The following is a 22,703-nucleotide window of genomic DNA, read 5'->3' on the forward strand; positions in this document are numbered from 1 at the left end:
TTCTAGTAATGGTCAATGACTCTTAGCTGATTTTTTTTTAAGTGCAAAGTCTCTCTCAAACCCCCAAGCCAAAAATGCTTTGTGTCGCTCCAAAGGGCCCCTTTACTATTGCTATTGTTACCTTTGCCAGATGTTCTGGCCATGGTTTTCTGAATACCTTTGAAATGTGATCACCTCTGACATATCAGAAAAATAAAAAATCTGGAGACATCTCATCTATGCAGCTGATTCCCAAAAGCTTCCCTGGAGACACTGAGCATGCCTAGATCCAGATGAGGATATATGATCTGAGCTGCCAGTAAGGCTAGGAATTAATAGATCCAGCAGCAAAGAGAAGGCAGCTAAGCAAAATGATGCATGACATATCGTGGAGAAAAGGCCTCAGCTGGAGGGCAGTCAAACACTCACCCTTACTGTTGGAAGTGGTCATGCAGACGGCAGTTAATAATACACAGCAAGTGTTGGATCAGATTTACTTCTATACCCTGAATTGTACCACAAGCACAAACAAAAGATGAAAACAAAACCTTGTTCCAGGGTGGAGGTGGGTGGGTAACACTCTGAGTTACAGAACTATCTTAGCAAAAGAAATTTAATGAAAAAGAAACCTTCTGGAGCTTAGTTATACTTGGGAGGATTTCACACAGAGACACCTGCAGCGAAAAGCTCCCAGATATTTCTCCAGATTTTGTATTCTAGAGGTCCAGATGCCTTTCATTTGAGTTGGGTCCTGAGTCTTAAGAAATCTGTTTAATACCTAGTAGTGCGATTGCTGGGTCGTAAGGTAGCTCTATTTTTAACTTTTTGAGGAACCGCCATACTGTTTTCCAGAGTGGCTGCACCAGCTTGCATTCCCACCAACAGTGTAAGAAGGTTTCCCTTTCTCCACATCCAGTACTAGGTATTTATCCAAAGGATACAAGCAGTGATTCAGAGGGGCACATGTACCCCGATGTTTATAGCAGTAATGTCTACAATAGCCAAAATATGGGAAGAGCCCAGATGTCCATTGACAGATGAATGGATAAAGAAGATGTGGGGTGTGTGTCATACACACATGCACACACACAATGGAATATTACTCAGCCATCAAAAAGAATGAAATCTTGCCATTTGCAACAACATGGATGGAACTAGAGGGTATTATTATGCTAAGTGAAATAAGTCAGTCAAAGAAAGACAAATGCCATATGTTTTCACTCATATGTGGCATTTAAGAAACAAAACAGATGAACATAGGAGAAGGGAAGGAAACATAAATAAGATGAAAATTGAGAGGGAGGCAAACCATAAGAGACACTGAATTCTAGGAAAAAAACAGGGTTGCTGGTGCGGAGGTGGCTGGGGGATGGGGTAACTGGGTGATGGACACTAAGGAGGGCACATGATGTAATGAGCACTGGGTGTTATATGCAACTGATGAATCACTGAATTCTACCTCTGAAATAATAAAAAAAAAGAAATCTGTTTAATAGAGGACCCATAACTTGGGAGGACAGGCTCTCATAGCACCCATTACAATACTACCAGAGGTGGTGGCTCCTTTGTGAGTAGTGTAGACAATGTGGTATCTTAAAAAAATATTCAGTATACATCATTGAATGCCTGCTATGCCCCAGGCCCTGGGCTAGACATCATTGGGAATGTAACTGTAAGGCATTTGAGAAGCTTGCAGTCTGGAGCAGGAGAAAGAGAACAGGATATTACAGGGAGATTTACTTATCTTAAGAGGAGGTACAGAGTGGATAATAAAAAAGCAGACATCTAAGCTATATTCTTGGGTTCACGTCTGGGGCTCTGTCATGTTTTAAGGTGAATTACTTAACCTCTTTGGACCTTCGTTGCCTCATCTGTGAAGTGGGTATAGTAATCATACTTCATAAGCTGGTGAAGACAATGGATGAGTTAATATATATAAAGCACTCAGAACACGGCCTGGGATGTAGTGAGCATGTAAGTGATAGTCCGATGGAGAGACAAACGGGTGTGATGGAAATACATACGAGGAGCAGAGCACTTTGTCATGTGGGTGTCAGGGAGGGCTTCCTCCCAAAGAGTGACATCTCAGTTGAGAGCAAAAGGGAGGAGGGGCTAGTGGGTGGGCGGGATGTTTGGAGCCTGGGGAAAGAGGGGGACATGTGTAAAGATGGCGACAGGAGTGATGTTGGCACACATCCCTTCAAATAATTTAATGTTCTCATGTTGCCTGATTCATTTGGCAAGAAACACAGGTTCACAAGTTTGCTGCCTTCACCAGATGACAGATTATCATTTCTCCAACACCTCTTCTGTGAATTGTCCCTGATAGATTTGGTTAGCTGCTCTCCTTGCTGTTTCCATATCCCTTAGTGACACCAGTCACATGACACTGTACTTGTTTACTTATCTGTCTCCCCAGTCAGGCTGTCATCTCCAGGACGCCAGGATCTACTTCTTTCTTCTCTATCCTGGTGTTCCTAACATCTAGAGCAAGATCTGGTTTATAAGAGGTGCTCAGAGAAGGCGTACTAAACAAGCAATGTAGCTTGGGACAGAGCAGGGACTCACTCTGAAGTGCCTCTTTTTCTCATCTTGTAGCCCTTCCTCAGAGCCCAGTCTTAGTTTTTCCCCTTCCAAATGTTCTATCCTTTTCAGATAAAGAATTATTACAGGTGCAAACGTGTGGGCACAATTTTTCCCTCCAAAATTAAGCAGCTAATTTTTTGCTGCAATGAGGTAATCATTATGAAAGAAAAACAATGAACAAAATATACTTAATATCCACAGATATCAAAATCCTGAGGAGCTTGCCATACATGAGGAAATTCTCACTATACAGCTACAATGCAAAGTAAACCCCACACTGAAACCTCTTGCTAACTTTGACATCAAATTTGGAATCATTCCCTCAGCATTTCTTTTTTTTTTTTTTAAAGATTTTATTTATTTATTTGACAGGGAGACACACAGCGAGAGAGGGAACACAAGCAGGGGGCATGGGAGAGGAAGAAGCAGGCTTCCTGCGGAGCAGGGAGCCCGATGTGGGGCTTAATCCCAGGACCCTGGGATCATGACCTGAGCCAAAAGCAGATGCTTAACTGACTGAGCCACCCAGGTGCCCCATCCCTCAGCATTTCTTAGATTATCTCAATTAATTTCCATCTATGCATTTTCCAAGGGCCTGTGCAAGAAGTCCATGGACAACTCATTGGTGGGCATTTGTCTTCTTGGTCCTTCTCTTTCCTCCCTCTTCTTGAGGCTGAAGTTTGGGAGTTTCAACATGCATAGCACTGCTAGACAAAGGACATTTTTCTCCTCACTTAGAACCACTCAGCATCTTTACACGGTTCCCTGAGAGATCATCTGAAGTGCAGAGTCATCCCTAATGCATAATTTCAAAGGCCATTTCCACATCATAAATACCAGATCTTGTGAAACGGGAGCAAGACACGTATTTGGCTTGTTGACTTATTTCACATGCCCTGAATCAGGACAGGAAAAGACCCTCTAAGGTCTTTGAAGGGGAGGCTTGGAGACAGGGAGGTCACGTTGTCATTGCACACGTGGAGGATGCCTCAGACCTGCCATAGCCATGGCCTTGAAGAATGCGCCGACCTCCATGGAATACACAAGAATTACTGATTCATGTATTTACTCAACAAGGATTTACTGAGTGTGCACTCTGTGCCAGACATTGACGATACAGCATGTACAGGATAGATAAAGGCTCTGTCCTCATGGAGTTTACATTATCATGGGGAGAGACAGACAATAAACAAATATGGAGATAAACAAGATAATCCCAGATAATGGCAACTGCTCTCAGGCACACAGGGGAATAATATAGAGAATGATTAGGCTTGGGAGGTCAGGGGAGCCTCTCTGTGGAAATGATATTTTAGTTGAGGTAGAATGTTGAGGAGAACATATGAAGACCTGGGCAGGAGGAGAACATTCCTGGCATAAGTTGGTGACAGATCAAGGGCCAGCTCTATGGTTTCCCCATTCCTGCAAGACTCGTAAGTCACACTACAAAAAAAAAAAAAAAAAAAAAGATGGAGAAGAAAAGGAAGGAAGGAAGGAAGGAAAAAAAGAAGTGGATAGCTCGGCCATTTCCAGACGACCTAGGGCCTCTGTGTGGCACAGCTCAGATCGCATCATGCACATCGCATTCTGATGCCTCCTCGTTTCAATAGAGGTATCAGAGCAAAAGGTCTGAGACAAGAATGGCCACCCCATTGGAAGGCAGAAAAGAGGGCTCTTGGGGCTGGAGCAGAGCAAAGAAGAGGAAGAGCAGTTTGATGTGATTTTTATTGTTAGGACATAGAGCATAATAAAACTAGCTAACATTGCTACATCTGATTTTTTTAAGTGCATTATCGTATTTGTCACAACAGCTCTACAAAGTAAGTGCTTTTATGTCCTCCTTTTGTAGATGAGGAAACTGAAGGTTAACAGAGCTACGTAGTTGGCCCAAAGTCACATAGCTGTCAAGTGGCGGGGTCAAGTCCGTGTGTGTCCCTTCCAGAACGCAGACTCTTAGGTGCTGTGTCATACTTTGCTTTTGAGAGGTGCTGGCTCCCTAACATCCAGAGGAGCCTGGATGCACAAGTGAACATCCCTGGAGGTCTGATTGTTTTCATTTTCCCTCTGGCCCTTTTAGAAGAGGAAAAACAAGCAAACTGATTTTTCGGTGTGCCTTTTCCTTGTCGATGGAAAGAACGAAAGGGTCTCCAAAGACTTACAGTAACAAAATAAGAAGTAGAATTTAGGGGGCAAAAATGGTAAAACCATGAAGGAGCTATTGAGAATCATAGAAATAGATAGTAAGAGTCCTGCTTGCCCTTTTATTCTGAGTTTCTGGAGGTTCTTTTCTTCTCTCAGAAGGACTTTCCCTTAAGCTAATCCTCTTAGTCTTGAATCATGAGAGTGAGTCAGGATGGGTAACACTTCCTGATGTTTGACTTAATGGCACTCGCAGCTTCCCACACAACATTGTTTTACCATCTCTGAACTCCCGTAGGAACGGCTACGGCGACATCAACTCTGAGACTCTTCATTCAACTAGGAACGTATGCTCAGAGAAAATATAAAATTCTCTATATATGATCCTGCATAGTGAAATTAATGTCACTTCACTAAAAGTCGTGGTGTGATGGCAAAGAACTCCCATCTGATCGTTGAAAGAGCTGATTCTTCTGTGTGTCATTTATTCATCCAGTTTTTTAGATGATGTGGGACCTTATCTTGGGAGCCCCAGCCCTCCTCAACCCCAAGGTTTCCTTTTACTTAAAGAGAGTTTCACTTACAAGAAAAGACCACACTCTGGTCTCCTAGAGCGTGTGGACTGTGCACCAGGGCCTAACCTCATAGTAGAAGGATCTGGAGAGCTCTGGAGGGTCCTGGAGCAAGAAAACAGCAAGAAGGTGCCTTGATAAAGCTCAATAATTACTCATTCATATTAAACCTCTGATGAAAGGAAAGGATTTCAGGTAACCGAAAGGCTGGTCAAACTCTGCCCTTGACTTAGGATAAAGGCATTCTGCTGGTGGCCCTTTTTCCTGTAGTGCTTTTGCCACAACAAAGGGGAAAGTGAACTTCAAAGAGCTATGTGCAAGAATTTTATCAGGAGGAAATGCCATAGGATGTGCTTCTGCTCGTCTTACATTTGTAATCACTAATCAAGCATGTTTTAATTAGAGGTCCTCTTCGCATAACTTACCAGAGCTACAGGAACATTAAAAAACAGAAATGAAAACTTAAACTCCTTCAAACAACATATATGAGATTGATAGTCTGATTCTAGAGCAAATTAAAAATTTTATTTTAATTCAAGATAAATATATTTTCTTACATGAGTAAACTAATTTACCTAGAAAGTATTTTCTGCCTTCAAACATTGATTTAAAATGACTTTTTCCTATTTATGCAGCACATTTTACTCATTTCCCCCAGAATGTCTCAAATGTAATGGGAAATTCTCAAAAGAAAGGGAAAGCTAAAAATGAGTCCTAATGCCAGAGTGATGTGCTTTCTGAAACTGCAAAACTGGACACATATTTATATTTACATAAATTATATAAACTAAGTCATTTAGTTTTCATAGCTACTCTATGGCATGAGGTTCTTGAACCCATTTTATGGATGAGGACACAGAGGCCGGGTGGATTCCATAATTCTCCCAAGGTCTCACAGCCAGTAAGTGGTAGAGTGGGGAATTTGTCACTATGGTAAGTGGCTTTTCAACGTCATCCGTTCTCTGTCTGCTCTACCACCAATATATTTGACCCCACGCCTCTCCTAGAATATCTGGAGTGTACTGCCGTGCTACTGAAATCCTCACTTTAAAATAACTATTACCATAAACTGGCTGTTCTTTTGTTGAAACATCTCTTATCCTACAAAAGTAATACACTTTTATACAAGTGTGTATGCTTATCAAATAATGAAGCTATGTTAAGAACAAAAAAACAAGAGCCACGGCCTGATTTTTAAAGGATTTTAGAGGTGATGGATTTGATTGCTCATTTTATCTATGTCTTGTTATTTATTCCCAGTGGTTCTCTGATGACCTTGTTCCGCTTCAGCTGTTCCTCCCCCCTGCCCTCCATCACTGTTCCTCCCTGGCTGGACTGTTTTCTGCAGACACCTGAGATTCCCTGCTAATGCACTAACTAGACGTGGTCTCTTTCTCACCCTTATCTTGAAGGTCCACATGGGTGTCCTCTACACCGTGGATGTTTCCTCCCCACGTAGAGACAAAAACCGAGCAGAGCGGCTCGTATGATAAGACTGTATCCAAGGACCAAACATACCTAAGCAGAGGGAATTTGCTTTTGATTGACATTTTGATGCATTTGTGGGAAAGGTTTGATATTTTAGAACTCTTCAGAAGACATCTCATAGATAATCTAATCCAAAAACCATTATTTTACAGACAAGAAAACACACACTCAAAGGAACACATACTTTGGCATCAGACAGATAGAAGTTTGAATCCTGGCTCTGTGTGCAAGCGGCCGGCTGTGCGGCCTTGTCAATTCCCCTGAAGCCTTCTGAGCCTCAGTTTTCTATAAAACAGCGAGGATTGTTACGTTCAGTCACCGCCACTGCCATCAGTCTCTCTCATCTAAATCCCCATAATCCCTTGCGTGGTTTCTGAAGAGCCTCCTGGTTTTTACTCCTTGTAATCTGTTCTCCACTCAGCAGCCAAAGCGGACTTTCCTAAAACGTAAATCAGATCAGCCTTCCTTTTCACTAGTTCCAGGATAAAATCCCACAAAGCCTAGCATGAGCTGCCCCCTGCCTTTCTGGGCTTCGCTTCTCTTCGTGGCTCCCCTCCAGCCACACAGACTTCCGTTCTCTTCTGGAACATGCAGAGCTCTTTCTGGCTTGAGAGTCTCTGCATTAGCTGTTCCGGCGTCTGGGGTGCTGCCCGCGTGCTGGTTCTTCCCTGGATTGCTCCATTAACCCCCCACCGTGGTCGCTCTCTACAAAAAGGCCCACATGTTGGCCTTTGTATATCTTATAAACCCTTTCACATTTTTTCCCACAGCATTTATCATTATCTACAATTATCTGGCATTTATTTATTTATATTTATGATTCTATTTTATTGTTTGTTACACTTTGTCAAAGCTGCATTTATTTTCAGTGTTTTGTTGAAAACTACAAGTGTTGATACATTTGTAAACATGAAAATAGTACAAAAGTACAAGAAATGAAACATGCCAGTCCTCTTTACTGCCCAGCAGTAACCACGGTTAAGAGTTTCATGTCTATATGTCAAGACTAACTACACACATAAAAACATTCACACACACACACACACACATGCCCACAGAGTTTTTTATTTAACCAAAATATAACTATACTGTACATACTGTTTCCACTTTGTTTTTGTTTGTTTGTTTGTTAGTTTGTTTACTGGGTAGCTTGTCTGTACATGTAGGTCTATGTAATTTTTAAAAATATTTTAATCATATTGTTTCGCAATATCATGATTTAATTAAACCATTCCCTCACTGATGGATACTGGGCTGTTTGTTCCTTTTATGCTTTTACGAACAATGCCGCAGTGAACATCCATGTACACATATATCTGTGCCTGGGCCACAAAACCGTCTAGAGGAGAGAGAATAACAGGATTTTTGGGTCGAGGCGAATTTTTAAATTTGAAGAGATACTGTCAAATTGCCTTTTCATGTAATTACCTTGCTTTTAAAAGAAAATGGATTAAGCTTAAATTATCTGTATGTCTTACCAAAATACAAGATCCTTGTGAACAAAGCCCTTATTTTACCAGAGCAGCTTCTGACACACAGGAACACTTCTCAAATGATAGATATTTTTATTAGTAACAATACTAGCACACCTACTCATTTGATGTGAAATCACAGAGGGTAGCAACTTGTTGCCATGGGATTTCCTTGGGGCTAGCACAGTCAAATTTTAGGCTTTTTCTATGTCCCTGGAACTGGGTAGACGAGCACAGGGTGGAGAGTGGGAAATGCTGGGCCAGAAGATAGAAGAAAGTAGCCTGAAGAAGTCTGATGGGCAGAGCCAGGGCCACGGGGGTCAATGGGAGTAATGTGAGTACTGCCAGCATCTGGAGTCTGAACTGTGCTCAAACACTGCCTCATCCCCAATTCTGCACCAGGGAGTTAGACGTAGGACAGGGAATGCTGGGTATTGCCATCTGGGGCTCTCAGTTACCAGGTACTTTTGACTTTGGCTAGAAGAAGCTTCAAGCATCTGCTTCAGGCCATGTTAGACCCTGAGGCTCCATCACCAGATCAGCCATGAAACTTGTCAGGAAAATAAGAATTCAAAGGAGGAGAGCCAAAATAGCACATTCACAGAATACAAGAGCTTTTGAACTACGGTCCAGTGCTTTGGTGATCCAATTGCAGGTCCTTGCTCAAGCCTAAAGTCTTCCTGCTTAAAGCGGGTCTGAGAAAGTAGTTAGTAAAGGCAGGAAAGAACTGCTCATCCCAGGGCAAAGGCCGGCAACGCCGGAATCCCGAGGTGGGCAGCAAGGAGTTGCCGTGTTCGCAGGAGGGTGGCCTCTTCCACACCTTCAAGTTGGACACATTCCCCCCAAGCCCAGGTTTATTGAGATATAATTGACATATAACACTAAGTTTAAGGTATAGCATGATGATTTGATATATGTATATATTACAAAATGATTGCCTCAATACATCTAGTTGACATCCACCACCACACATAGTTACAAGTTTGTGTGTGTGTGTGTGTGTGTGTGTGTGATGAGAACTTTTAAGATTTACTCTCTTACCAACTTTCAAATATGCACTACAGTATGATGACTATAGTCATCATGTTGTACGTTACATCCCAGAACTTCTTTATCTTTTATAACTGGAAGTTTGTACCCTTTGACTACCTTCACCCATTTTGCCCACCCATCATCCTCCACCTCTGGCAACCACTAATCTGTTCTCTGTATTTATGACTTCATTTTGTTTTGTTTAGATTTCACATATAAGTGAGATTACATGTATTTTTCTTTCTCTGTCTGACTTATTTCAATTAGCATAATGATTTCAAGGTCCATCCATGTTGTTGCAAATGTCAGGATTTCCTTCCTTTTTTTATGGCTGAATATATATATATATATATATACACACACACACACACACACACACACATACAGGCACATATATTTATATTTACATCAAAATATATATTTATATACATCACATTTTCTTTATCCATTCATCTGTGATGGACACTTAGCTGGTTTCCATGCTTTGACTATTGTAAATAATGCTGCCATTATCGTGGAGTTGCAGACATCTCTTTGGGATAGTGATTGTTTCATTCAAATATATACCCATAAGTGGGATTTCTGGATCCTATGGTATTTTTATTTTTCAGTTTTTGAGCAACCTTTGTACTGTGTCCCATAGTGCTTGTACCAATTTATATTCTCACCAACAGTGCACATCCTCACCAGCATTTGTTGGCTCTTAATTTTTGATGACAAATTCATCTCACTACTCTTAATAATTAAACTCATTTCTTGTGCTCCTTCTGATCACTATCAGTAAAGAGGATGTAGATTTAACATCAGACATTATTATTTCTGATCAGGACCTCAGAGGGCAAAGGCTTCTCTCCTCCTACCTCACCTTGCATTATCCTAATTACAAGCAGGGGGAGTGGCAGGCAGAGGCAAAGAGAGAAGCAGGTTCCCCGCAGAGCAGGGGGAGCCCAATGTGGGACTCGATCCCAGGACCCCGGGATCATGACCTGAGCTGAAGGCAGTCGCTTAACCAACTGAGCCACCAAGGCATACCCATACTCTACTTTCAATTACAGGTGAGGTCAGTACTACCAAATGGCAACCTCCAAGGATGACCTGGGCTTAGACCTTCCTGCATCCATTAGGATCATGATTTAGCAGGGCACGTGGAACTGACACATAAAGTCACCTACGGATGATAATGGAACAAGATAAAAGCAAATAAACACACACAAGTTCAATGGCAACACTGGGGATGGAACACCTGGGCATTATCTGGGACCAGAAAGGAGAGATGCTTAGGGAAGAATTCACCTGTGGCCTCCTTTTTAAGTGGAATCCACAGGAGAATAGGCCAGGTGGAGAAGGGGTAGCATGGAGGCATGTCAGCCTGGCCAAATGGGAGAGAACTGTCAGGCAAGTGATTTCTGCTGTAATCCTAGCTCTGCTGTCTTTCGTCTTGGTCCCCATGGTTTGTGAAGAGATGTCAGTAACCTCTGTGATATCCTGAGCTTTGAATTGTTCTTGAATCTCTCTTCTCCATTGAAATGTAACTGCCTTGAGTCACATTCCCTCAGAGACCTCGTTGTTGCTAGAAGGCAACACATGCTACTGGATTATCAAAAAATCTACCAAACATAAAATAATTCAGACTGTTACCCCTCTCCCTCACACATACAAAGAATGCTCAAGCCTTTGGAAGGCTCACGGATGAGACACCAAGGACAGGGATTCCATTGATTATGACATGCTAGTGAGAAGATAGATCTTAATAGGCAGGCTTATTTGTGTTTCTCTATTGACAAAGTTGTTCTCAATAAGAATTACAATGACAGCTAACACTTTGAACACTAAGTACTAGGCACTCTAGTAGTCAAATAGTCACAACAATTTTTTTGAGGTAGGTCTTCTTATTTACATTTTCCTATGACCAAAAAAAAAAAAAAAAGGCTCAGAGAAGTTAACCAAACTCATACAGCTAATAAGTGGCCATGCCAGGGTTTCAATCCAGGTCATTTGGCTTTCTCTTGTGGAAGATACCAATAATACTTCCTCCCAGGCTGGACCAGAAGTGCTCAAGTGCTTGTTGCTCTTCATTCAAGTAAATGTTTCTGGTTAAGAGTAAGCCTAGTATTAGTAACGTCTTTAATTTCTGGAGAACTGACAGAGGAAATGGGGGGCTTTATCTCAAGGCTAACCCAGTTTTCTACATCTAAAATCCAAAGGGCTTGATGTATCCAAGACCACATAAGGATATCATGAATGTACTCTTGAGTGTTTCTATCTAACTTAATGTCAGTTTCAGAAGAAATAATTCCCAAATAGCTTCAAAATTAAAGTTCTCTTGCCTTTCTAGTGAGAACATTTCAATTGGAGTTAGGTCACCTTAGAATCACATCACTTCTCCACTACTCAAATGTGACATTCCAATACCATCTCTTCAGTCCTGTTTCATTTCTTCTTATCTAGGTAATGTTGGCCATAGCTCCCTGACACTTTCGTCTCCAAGGTGAAAAATAAGACAAGTCAAAAAAATCACTCTGTAGTTTACCAGCTTTCCCCCGAGCTTTTTGCTCAGCAAAATTTGCATTCTACAAATCTCATTTCCTCACTAGTTTTTTTTGTTTTGTTTTGTTTTTAATGTTTGGTTTTTTATTTTAGGGGGGAGAGGGAGAGGCATTTTTCAAAACTGTGAAATACAGGGACCTCTCTGTACTATTTTTGCAACTTCCTTTGAATCTATAATCATTTCAAAATGATTTTTTAAAAACTTGTGAAATGCACACATAATAAAGGAGTATGTATGGCTTAATATGTGCCATGTGCCTGCCACCTGGTTAAAAAAATATAATATCCCGGGGTGCCTGGGTGGCTCAGTCATTAAGCGTCTGCCTTTGGCTCAGGTCATGATCCCAGGGTCCTGGGATCGAGCCCCGCATCGGGCTCCCTGCTCCGCGGGAAGCCTGCTTCTCCTTCTCCCACTCCCCCTGCTTGTGTTCCCTCTCTCGCTGTGTGTCTCTCTCTGTCAAATAAATAAATAAAATCTTTAAAAAAAAATATAACATCCCCAGTGCATGGGAATCCCACCTCCCACAGTGCCATGTTCCCTTTTCCAGTTGTATTCCCTTATTTCTTCCCCAGGAGGTACCACCTTCCTGACTTCTATGTTTACCATATTTTTTTTTTTTTACTGACTTACCAAAAATGTTCATATCTCTAGATAATTGCATGTTTATTAGCTTATATCAATGGAATTATTACGCATTGTATGAACTTTTCTAGGGTTTTTTTATTCCTGAGATTTATCCATCTTGTTGATGTAACTGGGGAGGTTATCAGGGGGACATGTTTCACCATTCCCACAGCAAGAGCTGTTTTCAAGGACCTGTTCTTGAGAGATTAAGGTGTTGTTGGGCCCATCTGTATGGTACATGAACTGAATCCCATTAAGGCCTCTACATAAACTTTTAAGATTCTGGTGGGAAGGTGTGGAGAGTTACTTGTCTTGCGGCTCCTCAAGACAAGTCTTATTTATAAGTTCCTTTGCTTGTTAAACTTTCTGCCTACTGACCTGGAGTGTTTGGCTTCTTTCTTTGGTCACTCCTTGCCCTCCATGAACAGGGGCCAGTTTGTGAACTAACAGTCATTTCTTTCTTTTCAGTGCTATATACTATTCCAATTGTTTGATTATTCCCTGGTTCATCCAGTCTATTTATGATTGACATTTGGGTTGTTCCCATTGTTTACAATGGTGCTTTAAATATTCTTGTACACATTTTTGAATGCACACAGAGAGAATTTTCTCTAGCATATTTAACTAGGAGTAGAATTAGTGGATCGTAACATAAGCACATATTCTACTTTACCAAGTGATACCAAACAAAAAATCAAAGAGTTTTACCCATTTAGTCTCCCACCAGTACTGGATGAGAGTTTCCATTGTTCTACAGCCTCACCAACACTTGATATTGTCACACTGATTTTTTTCTCTGTCTGATGCATGTGTAATGATGTCTTATTTTTGTTCTAATATATATTCATCTGGTTATTAACAAAGTTGAACATCTTTTCAAGAATTTATTGGCTATTTGAGTTTCTCCTTTATTGAGTGCTCATTCAAGTCTTTTGCCCATTTTTTCTACTGGGTTTTTGCCCCTTATTGATTTGAAAGATTTCTTTTTGTACAGCTTGAATATTAGTAGATTATTGATTATTTGTGTTGCAAAAATTTTCTCTGCTTATGGCTTATGTTTCATCCTCTTTATGGTATCCTTTCAAGAATAGATGATATTAATTTTCATGTTAAATTTTCTCTTCTTACCCTGTTTGTGCTTTTATATCTTAAGAAATCCTTCTAACATGAGGTTGTGAAAATATTTTCCTATATTATCTTCTGAAAAGTCTATAGTTTTGTTTTTCATGAGTATATCTTCAATCCACATAGAATTTAATTTTGTGGATGATAGAAAGTAGAGGTTAAGTTTCATTTTTTCCTCTGTGGATAAACAGTTGGCCCAGTACCTCTCTTAGAAAAGTTGAAAAGTCTATCCTGTCCTCATTGCTTTGACTTCTGTCATAGGTTAAGTACACATCTACGTGTGGGTCTGATTATGGGCTCTTGACTGTGTCCCATCAATTTTTTTGATTCCTGTGCCAGTTCAACACTGTCTTAATTACTGTAACTTTATAATACATCTTGAATGACAGTTTCCTCACCTTTGTTCATCTTTGAGTGATTTGCCTTTCTTGGTCTTTTGAATTATTAGAATCAGATTATCAAGTTCCATTTAAACTATTTTAGAAGAATTGATGTGTTTTTGATTGAGTTTTGTAATCCAGTCCTTGAGTTTGGTCATCTATTTATTTGAGGATTCTTTAGTTTCTGTAATGGACAGAATAGGCCAGGTTATGTTGTAGTTACTGCCAACCTTGAAAGCTCAGTGGCTTAACACAAGGTTTATTTCTTGCCTGTGCTACATGTCCATTAGGTCAGCTGGGGATCCACTCTGTGTCATCCTCACTCAGGAACCTGGGCTGATGAAGCATCAACATCTGGTTGTAGGGGTGGTGGGAAAGAAAGATCTCTGAATAGCATGTGGGTTCTTAAGGCTTCCACTCATCTTTCTTCATTCAAAGCAAGTCATGTTAGTCACACCAGGAGCAGGAAAGTATATAGGATGGAAGAAAACCAAACATAATTGTGAACAACAAAGCATCTTTCAATCAAGGTACTTTTATAATTTTCTCTATAACTATCTTGTTATATTTATTCCTAGATGCTTCATATGTTTGACGACATTGTAAATGGTTACAACATTTAATTTTCTATTTGCTCCTGGCATATGAAATGCAATTCATTTCAGTATGCTGATTTTTATTCAGCAACTTTGCTAAACTGTCTTATTAATTTTAATAATTTATCTGTAGTTTATTTAGGATCTTCCATGTACTGGATCAAATAATTTGTGAGTAATAACACTCTCTTTCTTTCTTTCTATTTCTATACCTGTTATTTTCTTTTCTTGTCTAACTGTTTTGGCTAGAATCTCTAATACCATGTTGAATGAAAATAATTATAGCAGACATCATTGTCTTCTTCCAAATATCAAAGACAAAACTTTTCATTTTTCATCATTAAGTATGATGCTTCTTGAAATTTTGTTTATTTGTTTTTGGTAGAAACTCTTTTAATAGATTTCCTACTATACCTATTTTTTTCTGTTGTTGTTGTTTTTTACATCCACATGACTTATTTATTTTATAACTGGAAATTTGTACCTTTTGATCCCCTTCATCCATTTCTCCTGCCCCCTGTCCCCTGCTTCTGGCAACCACCAATCTGTTCTCTGTATCCACTAGCATAGACCAATTTATGGATGGAGGGACTAAGGATAAATGATTTGTCCAAGGTCACACAACTGCTAAGTGCCAAAGCCAGGAATCAACCCAGGCCTGTTTGGCTGCTCCAAACCTTGAACTTAACATCTGCATTATACTGTCTGTCACACCTCAGCTCACACACAACCCACAGTAGAGGGTCCCATTCCGTGGATGGCTCGATTCCAACTCCAAATCTTCAGATTTGGACAGAAGCTCCCAGTTTATAGGTAATGGTTTTTTGTTTCTTTGAGCCTTAACTCTAGACTCATTTTTGACCAGAACTTAAAAATGGAACGGCCAGAGGTAGACAGGACTGGTTAGTTCGAGAGCCAGACCTCTCAAGAGCCATACCCTTCTATCTGGCAGATGCTAAAGAAGTAGCCACAACAGTGAGCACACAGTCTGAACCTTTCAGGTTTGTGTTTGGATTTAATTCCCTGTTACTAAGCTTCTTTTATGCTGCAAGTAATTTCACGCTTAATGCCTTTTTCTTCTTTTACCTGGAGTGGACATTCTCCTGTAGATATTTGCCTGTGATAGATGTGGGTAGGTGGAGCTTATGGGGGTTGGTAGGTGTCCTAGGTTTTAGTCAATTTGAAAATCAGTTCGGTCATTAGTCATAAATTTTGTCTGGGTGTGAAGAGATCTTTTAAAAAGAAAGAAGTAGTTGGGATTGGCAAACCTGTGCCGTTTTTTCTTAGAACATTTATAGTGAGAATACTGGAGTTCTCTGCTTTTCCCATACTTGCTATGTGGGTTTTATCTAATGATTCTGGACATCAGGGAGGGGACTATGATTCTGAATGTTGTCCTCTCATTTTAAGAAGTTGGAGTGCCTTGACCCTAGTAGATGATTTATTATCCCCTCAAAAGAGGTCTCTGAAGATAGCCCTTTCTTCCTCCTGCCCCAGGATGAGCTCTTTGAATCTGTGGTGAGAGTCACATATAGAAACTCAAGCATCTTATCTCCCCTCTCATCCCTCAGCTGCTTTCCATGAGAAGTGTCATTGTAGAGACTGTGAGATAGGGCAGTGGTGGGGCTAACCCAGGAGGGGCTGCAGAAAGTAAATAAGAGCCTAAGTCTTAAACACCTGGGCTAGAGATACCACATTGTATGTTGTCTGAATTATTGGTGGGAATCATGAGATGAGTAAAGTTTCTGAAGATTCTTTTTACCAGGTTGGTGTCTGTATTCGGTACATTATTCCATAATCCCAAGTCAAAGCTGTCATTGTGTGCATGCATGTGTGTGTGTGTAGGGAGGAGAGACACAGAGAACACATGTTCCTATGATAGCACGTGAATGGATTTGAAGAGAATTTCAACCAATCAGGATATCTTAATCTACTTCTGTAATAGATCATTATTTTAATGCCAATGTTAGAGATAACTAAAGAACAAAGGCCAAGACTTCTCTAATGAAATGTATCTCTCCAAGTTCTGCTCCTCAGAAGAGTAATTGGTGAACTTGCATTGGTAAAAAGTAGGTGTCTCCTATGGGTGGCAGCATGGATCTGGGTGGATCCAGACCCACAGAGTTCTGAAAGGATGTCAGGATCTTCTTTTTGTAATTTCACGGTGGAAATTGTTCCTGAAGGTGTCCCAGTCTAGGACAAATAGCATATCATTAGAAACAATTATACTGGGTGGGACTCATCCTCATCTCTCCATGCTGGGCCAATGTCCTAACACATGGCTTATAATCAACATTAAAGGTAATGTACCTCTGAGCTGCCTTGGCCCTCAACTTGTCCTTTTGAAAGTTATCCTCTTACCTGTTCAAAGTAGTTGAGTTGTACATCCTTTTGATTAGTGAATGAGAATTTGCATGAGGTAAAGCTGGAAAGAGAAATTGGGTCTGAATCTTAAAAGGTCTTCAGTGCCTGCTTGAGAGTCATTGTAGGTTCTGAAGAAAAGGGGCAACTGGTCATAGTGCACCTTAGGAAGCTTAATGTGGCATAGGCACAAGGGGAAATTGGAGATGGAGAGCCTAGTTAGGATGCTATTAGAATAACCTAGGGAGGAGATTAAAAGGGCTTTAATTAGAGCACTGGGAATAAGAGAATAAACATGGGAAATACTAAGAAAGAGAAGAGGCAGAACTTGGAGAGGTGGGGAGTGTAGTGGACACAATATTTACTTTCTGTTTTATTTCTTCCCAGTGAATTCCTGGTTTGGAATGTAGTTCTCCTCCACCTAATCCTGGACTTCAGGGGGTAGGAAGCTGACTCCATCCATCCCAAGCACCAGTGAGTAGATCCTGGTTAACCTATAATTATTTGCCAGGGGTTGGTTTAGAGGTGGGCATGTGTCCAGGTCTAACCAGGGAAGTGTGAAGGAAGCTGTCCTCGGGCTTTGGGAAATGTTGCATTTATTTGTAAGAAGAAAACACTGTTAGATGTGTCCCACTTTCTTTCTCTGGATGTTGTTGTGTCTGGATGTGGTGTCTGAATCTGTGAGTCGCCATCTTGTTATCAGACAAAGCACGGAGGATGGCTGAGCCAAGGGAATTCAGAGAAGTGAAGATGGAGCCTTAAAGATGAATCTTTGAATTTCTTGTTATGTGTAATAATACATTTCCTTATTGTTTAAGTTCCCTAGAGTCAGAATTTTCTGTGGTTGGCAGCTGAAGCCATCCTGATGTAGTAAGAGAGATGAGAAGTTCAAAGGGAGGATAAGGTTTCCCCCCTGGAGACTAGGAGAATGGTCATTCCTTCATCTTGTGGTGGACAGTTCTTGGACTAGATTCTGTGAGATCCAGGCACAAATTGCTGTTCTTCTGCTTTTATCTGCGATTTTGGAGAAACAGCCTAACTCCTCTTAGCATGTTTTCTCTTTTCCGGAAATATAATAATTATGCATGTCCTCACAGGGCTATTGTGAAGACAGTGACATAATGCATATGAATGCCTGTCACCAGTAGGCACTCAGTAAATTTTGGTTTCCTACTTCCCCAATTCCACATCTGCCATGTGGTTCCAGAAGAGTAGTTTCTTCCTCAACCAAATCTACCAGCCAGTTGTCATGGACCCCAGCCCCCTTACACAATGCTCACAAAAAATAAGTGATCAATGAGGACTGACTGAACTGAAATGAACCAGAGGTTAGGGAGCAGAGAAGGATGAAGTTCATGGTTTTAGGGGGGAGGGGATTCATGGGCTAGGCTAGGAGTAGTGCCGAGCATAGTTTTGCAAATGATTAGTTTAACAGGATGGTAAATATCAAATGATGGATAATAAGCAAGCAGTTTCAAAAGGCCAAAGTGGAGTCAACCAACCTGTTTTGTTTTGTTTTTTCTGTTACGACAGCACCGTATTTGAGTGGTTTTAATATTAGTTTCAGTTTTAGGTGGCATTGGGAGGCATACAGGAGGGAGCCATGAGAGTGCTAAACCTTAGCATTTTTTAGCTGGTACAATAAGGGATTAAGAGACTTGGGATTTGAGTTCTGTCTAATAGCCTCTAAATCTGCCAAGGTAATGAAAAGCAAACTCATTTAATTGTTTAACATCACGTAAGAAAAAAATTTAACGTCCTTGTTCAGTTGGATGGACGGCTTCGGCATCACACAGAACCAACCTTGGTCACCCTTGTGCGGCAGAAGCTCAGTCGCAGCTCTGGATGACACGTGGCAGGCCAAGATCTGGGGCGCAGGAGAGAGGCTTTCCATGTGGCAGGAAGCAGGGACCTGGGGAGGACTTGAATTTGTGTTTGTGGTTAAAGCCCTTGTGTTCAGGCTTTTCATGGCCCGTCTCAATGCCCGGAGGGGCCACAGTACATATATTATACATCCATTGCCACTGCAATAAATATAAATTGAACTCATTTGCTCATTGCTTGGGTGTAGAATGTCTGGATGTAGAAGGACAGATTGAATACTAAAACAAATTAAATGACAATTTCAAATGCTGTAATCATATTTCCTGGTTACAAGGACTTGGGTGGTTTTTCTGCCAACTGAATAATTCTCATTGGAAAAACACAGATGTATGTTGGCAGGTCCTGTGCTATCCCAAACATACTGTGAGAAACTCAAATATAGTTATTTAAATTACCGGATGAAAGCACGAGTCCTCACCCAGCTCAGCTGTTGTAAATGCTTACAAGACCAGAGTGCTTGGCTCGGGTCTTGGATTGCAATTATAGATGGAGGTGAGAGGAGAGTTATAGGAGTTAACGATCCGGGAAGCTGGGCATAAGTGTCAGCACTTCTTCGCGTCTCCTCTCTCTTTATTTCTGTAGTAATAAAAAGAGAGGTTGGGTAGCTTCCACCTTGGAATAGGGCCTAGTGTCTTCACAAAACCGTGCAAGCCCCCAAAGCAATCCTTTCTTTGCAGAAACCAAGAAACCTCCCACTTCCGATAGGAACTGTAGGTACCATTTATTGAGTGTTTGCTAAGTACCAGTCACTGTGCTTTATCTCGTCTAATCCTGAAAAAACCCTGGGAGGAGGGAATGGCTGTCACCATGTCACAGATGAGGAAGGAAAGGTGAAGAGACGTGAAGTCGCTGGCCCAGCAGGACATGGCCAGTTAAGTGGCAGAATGGAGAATTGAACCTGAACTCAGGTTTTTCTTAGGTTCCAAAGCCAACATTCTTAACCCTGGACTAAACTGTCCTAAGCCTACTGCCAGTGAGTGTGCAATGTTGTAAAATCATGGATGGCCAGTAACTCTGAGGCCGTTGGGAATTCCACAGTGCTGGTAGACAGATATTTGGAACAGGGCCATGTGGCTTCCCGAGTGAGAGAGCTGTAGTCATGAGGTTAGCTTCATAAAACGATTGCCTTTCATCCCTCACACGGGGATAACGAAATAATATGGACTATGAAAACTCATCACCTGCTTGGCAAAAATCCCTACAGAGTTAGCCAGAGGAAACCTTAGGTGGTTTGGACTTGAACGAGACACAGGGAACCATCCTGAGCCTGTATTCAGTTCAGGCTAGCTCCCAGTCCTGCTCATACTCAGGACCCAATGCATTTTCCTTCCCAGCTCTTGTTTTTCCTCTTGTTAGGCTCCATGTTGGATTCTGTTCCTACCTAGACCACAATGGAGAATATTTGGGTTCTTCCCTTCTGACAACTAATGGCTTCCTTTTGCTCATTCTCAAGAAAATATAAAGAGATCTTACAGGACCCTTTAATCATCCTAGATTGAGTCCTTTTGCCTTCCATGCTTCAGAAAAGGAAATTCTGTCATTTTCCTTGTCTTCCATGCTGTGGTCAACATTCTTTCTGAATCCCAACCTCAGTTTTCCTGTGGCTTAAGCTCTTTCCTTCTTGTCCTTCTTGCATTATTATTTGGAAACTGGGGTGGCTGGAAGAGATGGAGGTGTTTTGTGAGTACACTGAATCCTGACCCGAGCTCAGCTTTGTAGAAGTTGATAGCCGCTCTGCTTATTAAAGAGAATATATTCCTTGTATGTCTATTTTTATATCCTCGGAGCACTAGGAAGCCTTTGCTGAAAGGGAGGCGATCTCTCTCCAGAGACTGAACGACTTGGAAAATAATGGGCTTTCAAGCATTTCAGGTGCCTAAAAATTGCTCTCTTTTAGAAACGACCTTTATGCTTTTGAAACAGTTAATTGAATAGCGTTTACATTCATAACACTATAAGAAATCATCCAACCCCATGTGCAGTTGTGACAGCTGGAAAGTATTTTTCAGTCATCTTCATGCATCAGACCTCATGGAACCTTCGTTGCCCCCTTCCCCTCTCCCTATAAGCCTATAAAATACATTTTCTTCTGCTGACACTGCAGCATGAACTCTCCATAGCAACTTATTCCCACACCACCTGTTAATAATGCCAAGAGTAATGTATTTAACTCCCTGCATACTGTGCCAAAATGTTTACACAATTCAGCTTATTTCAGACTTTAAAGAGCAGACATAAATCCTAAACTAGCTGTGTCCCTTCCAAACACTCAGGGAGTTGGTTGCAACATTTTTGTGGGTAGAATTGGGCAGATTTTTCCCAACTATTTTTAATAAAAAGTAAGGTCCTCTTTGGGGCTACTTTGCTAACTGTTTTGGGTACTCAGAAATGAACTGTTCTGCAGAACATTGTCAAATGTAAGAGTGCATCTTTTCAGTTAAATATCTGCCTTATTGGCAATGTCCTTAAAACAAGAACTTAACCTTCTAAATGAAAAATTTGTTAATATAAATATTTATTGATGATTTTTATAATGCATCACCTGAATTAATGATAATATGGATTGACATTTATTTTGTATTTTACTGTTATAATTTCAATTTCTATTTATTACTCTTCTTATGAAAATTCTATACTGTATTGATCAAAATCTACATTCACACCGACAGACCTGAGACTCATACTAGGAAGCAGTCTGCCTAAGATCATATGGCTAGTGGGAGATGGAGCTGGGATTTACACTCTGATCTGTTTGCTCTAAAGCCTAGACTTTGCACTACATGAAAACTTTCTAAAATGGGTTTCTAGAAACATCTCACGAGGAGATATTAAGAGGCATGTCTCTAAAAGACTGTCATGTGGTTAAGGTACCTTTGGAAACTTGATACTATAATCTTCTTTTTGGAAATGCACAATGTACAAGTACACTTAAGGCTCTGACAAGTTCTGCAATAAGGAAACCTGCTTAGTTCTATGCAACCTAGCAGTTTCCAAACTTGCTTGAGCATGATGCATTTTTTCCTGGGCATATCTCTTAACACTCAGAGGAACATGGTCTGTGGAAGGAACTCAGTGTGAGAGACACTGCATTCCGCCAGCCTGCTTCACAGTAAACATTGAATACCCAGGGGCCAGCTCCCCTATCCTCGTTTTTTAGTTTCCAAATACCTCTGACGTGTCTTTTAAAAAGGACATATATAAAACTGTACTGTGTCTCCCCTCAGCCATTCCTTACTCATTCACTCAGGGCCTCGCCCTCTTGGTAATACTTTAATCCAACTCCCTAAAAGGGATAATTTTTCCACATCCTTTGAAACAAATAACAAAATAAGGCCTGGATTAAACAAAGCTCAACTGGTTTATTCAGATCCCCAGAGAGTCAAACATCATATTTTCATTTGAAAACCTTTACTCAGCCCAGCAGAACTCTGTGCTTGAGCAAACATGTCCATGAGACCCCACATAATGACAAAGCCAAGTGAATTGATCAGTTCCTTCAGAAAGCATTTGGTAGCATGTACACATGGTCAAAATCTAAAATGATGTCACTGCTGGGTAAATGGCCCAATGAGTAAAGAATTAGTAATTCCCAAGATTGTGAATAAAAACTTTTTTCATGAGAGACTATTGTCCACTAAATTTCCAACACTTAAAACTAAACAACAACAACAACAACAAAACCCCAAAAACCTTGCTTACAATTAATCTAAATATTCAAAAACCCCTTAAGTTCTGATTGGAATGTTCAGTTTTCTTCTAAATGCCTGGCATTGTGTAGATATAGTCAGGAATGTTGAATCATTGACTCATTTATTCCTTTCTGCTCTATAACTCCTTCACTTCATGTTGTACTAATCTGGTGCTTTCTATTATGTTGACAGTCTGATTATTGTTAGTTGGCTCTAGGCTGGGACCTT

At 40.7% G+C, this 22,703-nt stretch overlaps 1 protein-coding gene across 3 annotated transcripts in view; it reads left to right on the forward strand.

Annotated features, from left to right (window-relative positions):
* Positions 1-22,703, forward strand: part of CUNH11orf53 (chromosome unknown C11orf53 homolog) — a 396,668-nt gene that overhangs the window by 24,085 nt on the left and 349,880 nt on the right. For all 3 annotated transcript variants that reach the window (XR_004302249.1, XR_004302250.1, XM_032428142.1), the window contains exon 2: positions 17,290-17,376. The gene's annotated coding sequence lies outside the window, so the exon portion shown is untranslated. The remainder of the gene's footprint in view (positions 1-17,289; positions 17,377-22,703) is intronic.

Source organism: Phoca vitulina, unplaced genomic scaffold, assembly GCF_004348235.1.
Source record: "Phoca vitulina isolate PV1807 unplaced genomic scaffold, GSC_HSeal_1.0 scaffold38, whole genome shotgun sequence".
NCBI lineage: Eukaryota > Metazoa > Chordata > Mammalia > Carnivora > Phocidae > Phoca > Phoca vitulina.